Raw genomic sequence first — 8,431 nt, forward strand, 5'->3', positions numbered from 1 at the left:
AAATGGTAGACCTAGTCTATCATGACTTTGTACACCATGTAACAGATCAGACACTTCATCATCAGTAATACTAGGTACATTCCTTGAAAAAGGTGACATACGATCCACATTCCATGTCCTACCATCTGAAGTCACATAAGTACTAGGACCGACAACCTTTGTTATTTCATTTGGGGGTGTATATTTACTATATGGCCTTATCTGATCGATGACAGGTGATATTATACAATGAGTAATGATGGTCGATTAGATAATAACTAATACATCGCACTAACCATGTGAAAATTGTCCATCGACGTTTTCTTCTTGCATAAATCTGGTTTTCAAATTCACCAGTTTGTTTAAACGCATCAATCTGGTAATTGACGTACTGCAGGCGAATAGGTAAAACGAGTGACTTGAAGTTAGCACTCCCATTTCCGCAGCAAATGCACTCAAATGGTGTCAACACGCACTTGAAATGCCTATTATATATTACGTAAACATCGCGAACATATAAAGCCTACCATACCCAGTTGGTAAATGGACATAGCGTTGCACATTATACACACTCACACTCAAACCACAGTTCATAAACTGTTCGCTGAAATAGTGGTTCACGAATCAACTTTACAGTAAAAGGAAAAGTATTTGGAACACCGAAAGATGTAACTTTGCGGAATCGATGCCGGAGCAGAATGTGTGGTATCGAGAAGCTTACGCTTCGCAGAACTGTCCGATTGTAAACGTTAGAGTAGCCTATATGCGAACATTCTTTGCGTTGGAACTGGATGTATAAACAACGAAGTGTCTGCTGTTCAAACTTATCTTGTGTCACCGATGCACTATATATATATATGACGGCTTAACAGTTATTATATAATTTATAAGAAACTTCACCCAAAATTAGGGAAGAAATGAATCTGTATTCAATCGTGATTTTTGTTGTAATTATTGTAGGAACTGTAAAGAGCGTGGGTTATATCGCAATCTGCATTACGAAGGCGACGTTACTTTCTCTACTGTTCAAAGTATATTTGAATTATCCATCCTTAACGCTTACAAACACGTTTCTATGTCAACCGAAACATTAGCGTTCGCATATTTTGAAAGCATGTTTGGAAAACGTGTTATTGTGTTTTAAGGTAACTTTTGAGGGCTACAAGCCATTTCTTTATAAACAGGTGTTTTTTCTACCTCTTTGTTGACTTCTGCATTACCTTCGAAAAAATAGCGGGTTCAGCTAAAGGTAGAGATTATAAAGATCTGTGCATTCAAAGTGAACATTCTAGATTTGTTGACGGCAATGCAAAGTTATATGATTTCTAAGTAGGGGATGTATTTCAGTTGCTTCAACCGCTTATTTTGATTCACCATGAATAACAAAAAGTATTCAAAATGAGGTTTCAATCGTCACTTAGCACGTCAACTATTCAAGTGTAAAATCCTGAAAAAAAAATGTGGTTTCACACTGTTGCAATATTGTGGGATGAAACCCAAACAGGATATTACGCTTTACCGAATAATAAACTGAATATCAAGCGTTTCGATTTCACAAATTCTGACACATTAAAGGAAGTATAGGAATTTGAACTGAAGAAAATACTTGGTTTTAAGCTTCGAGACAATTCCATGCCAAAAGATTGGGTGGTATGGCAACAGGTGAGATGTAAAAAGAACACATCGGCTACCTTAGCATAATCCAGACACACATTACACGAACTATTAGTAAACCAGCAAAAGTAAAACGAAGGAAAGCGATGAAACCTATTCGATATGTATTTCCAAGATTGTTATTAGAAATGGTTTGTCACGTGGGTATGCGAAGAGCACCTCCAATTATTGTAATAGTGAATTAAATTCGAAAACATTTACTTTTGTTTTAGTTTAACATCCTTTAGTTTCTGCGATGAATGACATATATCTATCGACACAACAAGTCCAAATTACCGTGTGCATATGTCTCTGTTTTACTTTTATGATAGTTGCGAAGAGGATAAATCAGCTGATTGGCTAATATTATTAATGTTAGCGCAATCATGGTGTGGTGTTCTTTTTAATGTTGATAAGTAATGAAGCATGGAGTTTTATGAGAGTCTCAATACGTCTCTGCTGATGAACTACGACAAAAAAACTTCCGAAGCAGATTGTTTCTTATTCTAAATGCAAATTGGCAAGATGGGTTTACTACAGAAAAGCTGTCGCATTTAAAAGAAAAAAATATATTTTATCCTGTGAAAGCTATGGAGCGAACAGTTAGCGTAAAATAACTGCGACCGCCTTTTATCGATTGCCATTATTGCAAAGTGTGTACTAATTCAATATGATTGCAGTTATTGACGCACCATTTAACAACTTATAAACTTAAACAAGATACATTAACAAAGTCAAGTAGATGTAATTCCATGCTTCAATGTTACCTTCATTTCCTTTCCCAATGATCTCAATGTGAAGAGTGTAAAGGCAAAGCAATACAGTCAAACTCTTAGCTTTCTGCAAAAAAAAAAGGGAAGACATATTCACCTTTCGTTTTCGAACTAACAATGAATGAAACAATGCTATTCTTGATAAAAGGAAAGAGGAAGCTTCCTACAGCCTTTTCAAACTTGCGAAAGTAAAAGAAAAATGAGCAGTTATGCCACGATGTAAATTTCAGATCTAAGTAGCCACGCAGCACTTTTGAAAAAGGCCAACACCAAAATACCACAGTGTAGAGTATGTACGTAAGGACGTGAATTTTCTTAACATCAAGGTTGCAATTACCATTTTATATGAGGGGGTCAATAGTTGTCGCGTCTTCCTAGGAACGTTCTGTAATATATATATTAAATGGGAAGGGTATAAGTCGTGATAAAACAAAGTTAAAAGACAACCATGCAAAATAGTGTTACGTTGGTACATTTAACAAAATATTGCAGATTTTGTGCTATGTAGGTTGTACCACACATATATATTACGTATTTATCATTTGGAGTTTAACTGATTGTTAGCAGCCCGGCTCAACTCAGCAGTCGAATCGAATAAAGAAAAAATAAGTGAAAGAAACCAAAAGCCTTGAAGAAATCTAATATAGAATGAAAGCAAAATAGGAAACGTTTCATTTTGTTCAGCCTTAATTACCACACTTGTTAATACTTTTAAACATGTGTTGACTTATCCCGTTTCAAGAAGTACTTCATTGCAACTCAGTTTGCATGGAAACCAAATGGAACATGTTCTTATATCTCTGTATTTAAGGCATCCAATACTTTTCATAGAGCATGTAAATATCGTGATACCATCACGTCTGTATTGTTTGCTTTAACATGTATTGTGCAAGTAATACGTTATGGACAACTCCAAACCGTACGTTAAATACATTTCTTGTACCTTGGATGTTATCGAACATGTGTTCTCTCACCCGCACTCTTGACATACTTGATACTTGACATTGATTTTCATTTAAATGTTCAAAATACCATTTTAACTCATTTGTACGTTAAAACATCTCTGCTATGTGAATGGATATTTGAAGATTTGCATTTTCAAAATGGGCCCAGGGTACTGTTGATAGAATAATCGTGACCTAGTGTCGTATTCGGGACATTGTAGTTCTATTCTAGACACTTTTGCTCACGTGGCTAATTGTGTAGTCGGAGACCAGTAATGTCATAATGTCTTAGAGTTGAGGGACCTATAAGCTGCTTTATTATTTTATATTGTTCCTTAGACAATCTTGGCGTAGGCCATAGCCTAATATCGTATGCACCACGATTGCGTTATATTGTGTTAAGCTACGCAGATCCAGAACTGTCTCTTTGACATTTAATACAAGTTAACAAAAAGTCCAAAACACCACGTTGTAAGTTTTAGTCAATCAATTAGGATTTATTCTGAAAAACTACAAAAGTAGGTTTGCAGAGTTTGGTTTATTCTTTTTATTCTCTACATATTTTATTGTAACTCTGATTCAAATAATTGTAATGCGAATACCGCTTATGGTACTTGAAATAATAGTGAAAGAAAAAGGTATACACGTTTGTTAAGAAAAACAAACGTGTATACCTTTTGGTCAAGGTACTTCCGAACCGAAACAAAAGCGAAATGTCTGAAAAGTCTATTCCGTTTAGAAAGATACACAACAATGCAATCTGATTAATTCATGCATGGATGTATGCCTATATATGATAGCAAACTTTACTCAGTCGTGTGCAAAAACCATGAATGCATTTGCTGCCCACCTGACAGATATTGTGTTACTGCTAAATCATGTAGGTGGGTCGTTATCGGGTCTTCTAGCGGCACTCTAGGGCAACATTATAACGAGATGTGGGGTTGAGGGAGACACGGGTAATGTTTTTCGGTGTCGGAATAAAATACTACTTTTATCCGTGCCTGCACGAAGATTCTTTAAATGTATTTCGCTACAAAAGGAAGGTGGTCGTGAGAGGTCCTCAGACCTTTTGAAGTTGTTTTTTGATAGCATTGAAAAAGAATGTTTGTTAAAAGTTGTTATACCGTATACCAATTGAGAAAACATTAGTACGTATATCTTATATATGTTTCACCGGTTATGGTATCTTAGGGAAAATGCATATATGTAAAAATTACACAAAGTAAAACATGTTTGGCGTGTTTAGTGTAAATATTATGTTATCAAACCCCAAACAATGCTTAAAATTATTACGATACATCACATTATAACGGACATCCGCCGTTTACAAAGCTGTGACAAGTTTGATGTATAAGCAAGCTAAATATATGCATCGAAGTCCCCATATAATTTGTGGTGGGTGTGAATTAGTAGGTGATTTGCGGCAATATACTTTGATAGCTGAAACAAATTCTCCACGTCAATTTGCAACGAACTCTTTCTAAACTGCAAGGTGGTTTTAAACTTTGTGTTAGTATAGCATATGCTAAGCGTCAAATAAAATAAAACATTAGCATTTGCAGTTTGTTACACAATCCAGTGAACTACTCTCTTCAATGACTTACATATAACTACAAAGCCGCCCACGATATGACTATATTTAACAAAAATAAAAATAAAGAATGCATATTTCTTAATCTCTACTTTCTACAACAATCTAGCAACTAAGTTATTGTCAAGTTAGAAAATTACTGCTCCTAAAATCGTACCTAACAAATGAGATATTACACAGCCTTTGGCATGTAATATGTAGTTGCTTAATATTCTAAAGCCATATAATCATAATAAATTAGACAATGTCCCTTAGTATTATAGTACGTTCATATTATACAATCGTTGCTAACGGACATTATTTTAGATTTTCCGAGTGATACAAACTTTAACTTACGCCCATCGTCGAATCAAAACATGCAGTATTCCTTATATTAGGCAGATAGTCACACCGTTAATAATGACAGTTGATGCTTGGTGGCCTAATTAGCGTTATCTGCTATTAATGTAGTTTTCCTTCTGCATTACTCGATCTAAATTATACTGAAAGTGAAACAGTTTTGTTTTTTCTTTTTGGCGATAACAAAAAAAAATCACATTGAAAGTTTAGTCACTCTTGATATGCCCAGTTTATCACTTTCACTTGCATTTCGTTGATTATTGCCTTGCTGTTTGAACTGTCATTTTATTGACACAATACGTATATGGATATGGCGTGTTGTGCAAACAGTATACTAACATAGCATCATGTATGCTATGCGTTGTAAGAGAATTGAATTTAGCATATCAATACGGGAAAAGGATACATGGTTTTGACTATGATGTGCGAACAAAAAAATCATATGTCACTTGATCTTACCTAACACGCGAGAGAGAGACCTTTTTCATCTGTGGCAAGCAGTGTTGTCCGTTAGAACATGCTAGCAGCTGCGTGTCTGTCCACATCTGGTATACCCTTGATTTTTTACATGCTGTCGCGTGACCTATATTTTTCTTTCAAATGGTTTCAAACCAGTACAATATTGGAACAATGTTAACAGTCACTATGAAAAATAATACAAAAAAGTGTATAAGCCTTAATTGTGGGTTTCGTTGCAGTCTTAAGAGGACTCTAAAAGAAGTCGATTCTCAGACAGTCACGTTGTGTAGTTGGCCGCTTACACTGCTTATTTTGGTGATTCTTCTTGAACTGTTGTGATATTTCCCCATCTTAGTAGAAATAAAAACCATTTAGGACGGTTCCAGTGATAACACATACTGCTGCCATAAATGGATATTTTTTCGTGATAATTACTAAATGATGATATTTTTTGGGGAATGTTAACGATGAGTTAGAACATTTATTGTTTACATTTGAGCAAAACAAATTAATTCACAGGTTATTTATAGTTCCTCAAACAACTGCTACCGCTAGAAGTAACGAGCCTTGAAAGTTACCTATTATAGCAATAATAGTTTACGACCTTTAAAAGTTTATAATCACACCACTATAATGTTTTCAATACCAATCGCAATGACTTGTTTCCAACATAATGCTTTCACATGGTTGTACTGCTGCATGCAATTGTTATCAACGCTACCCAAGAAGACCTTATTTTTTAAAACAAATGCCAGATGGAACCGTTTTTGCATTGGGAATGATTATAAATAGAGAGTTAGATTAAGAACAAGCAAATGAAAGAAACAGGCGTGAAAGGTACTGTATTTCAAACATGACCTGATATTGAAAAACCTAATGTAAAGTGATCGATACGGAAAATACCACATATACGGCAAAATATGGCCGGAATCAGAGTTTTAGGCGTAGTTCGGAAAGTAGAGATCGGACAGAAACGAAGGTGCTGCACTGCCATTGATAGTTATGAGGAGTGCCAAGCGTAGACGGAAATATAAAAAAGAAAATGTACAACTAGAGACCATTTCGTAATGCCAAGAACTTCACATGGCGCTCCCGTGCGGTAAATGTATATAACACGGATTCTTGCGCTACGGTTTGGCTGCAAAGTTTCTTCGTAATTGTCTCGAACAATTTAAAAATACTCAATTGAAAAGTTCTAGTGATTTTCTGATGATTTATAGTGATCTAATGCTGCCGTATTAGTTTATCGTAATCATTATGTAAAATAATCAAATTCAATAACGCTCAGTTATACAGCGAACACGGCTATTAATTGATATCATTTAAGTACAAACCAACATCTTACAAGTGTGGGTTGAAATGGTTTCACCTCTTTTTCTTTTATATTACCGTTTGTTGTAAGGACAGCAATATAAAACTTTATAATTGTTCTTCTTTTTATTGTAACTAATATCATGTATAATTTATTGTAGCAGATATGTATACTTCTAATAAAAATCGCAAACCTTCGATTAATATTTTTGTTATTAACAATGATCGCACGTACGTATTAATTTGTTATTGAACGCAATGTGTACACCAGTTCGATAATTGACGGAATACAATAATGTTTCAGGTGTTCGGTGTTTGAATATTTTATATCTTTCTTGTATCATACGCAAGTAGGTTCGCTGCTGTTTGGGTAAATTTTAAGTAACGTAATGGGCAATGGTAGATCAACTAGGACATATTTCTTTGTGAAATGACACAAGACTTGCATGAAAGTATGTTTGCTGGCGATATGATGAAATAATAACTTGTATACATAGTGTACGCTCGATAAAGGAGATAAATGTTTCATAAACGAATAACAAAAGTTGAACTATAGCAAAACAGGGTAAAGCAGGAAGACTGGGCTTCATTGATCATATAAATTGCTGACTGACTCATAGTTACCTAATGAGCCGTATCCAACGAAAGTTGCTGAATCAGGATTCATAACCACCGCCAACCATGAAATAACGACCTATCACACTCTGAGCACAATGAAACACGAACCTATACGGTTAGTTAATGCTCTTTGAACAGCATTGCAAATCTACGTACTTCCAATGAAAATTAACAAAGAGGAACATGTACGGAAATCCATATGTATCAAAAATGTCCAAAACTATATAAGCATAACCAAAATAATATAAGTATGTCCAAAAAATATAAGTATATCCAAATGTATATAAACATATCGAAACTTATATAAGTATGTCCAAAGAAAATATGAGCATGCCCAAAATAATATAATAGTGTCGAAAAAATAATACAAAAGTCTCAAGCGTAACTGCTAGTTTAAACTTTGTAATGAACAGTAAGGCCTTTGAATTTACGCCATATGTTCCAAATATCAAACTTTTTATTTTGGTATGCTGAAAACAAATACACCATACCCAGCGTAACGTAAGACGATGTACAGGTCATCCATTACCGTATTAGTGTGTGTGTGTTTATATTTTAATGATATTTCCATCGAGAACGATTTTATTTTCGAGGAAATATTAGTTGAGGTGTTTCGTGGCGCGAGTGGTCAACCGGGCCCCAAGGTGGTGTAACTATCAGTGAGTTTAATACGAAGAACCACTGGTGTCCAACACTCCACGCGGTTTAATCACTCATCTTTAGTTGGCGAGTTCCTTCCATGTTTCCATCTTAAAATTTAG

This window comes from Apostichopus japonicus, chromosome 16, assembly GCF_037975245.1.
Source record: "Apostichopus japonicus isolate 1M-3 chromosome 16, ASM3797524v1, whole genome shotgun sequence".
Classification (NCBI taxonomy): domain Eukaryota; kingdom Metazoa; phylum Echinodermata; class Holothuroidea; order Aspidochirotida; family Stichopodidae; genus Apostichopus; species Apostichopus japonicus.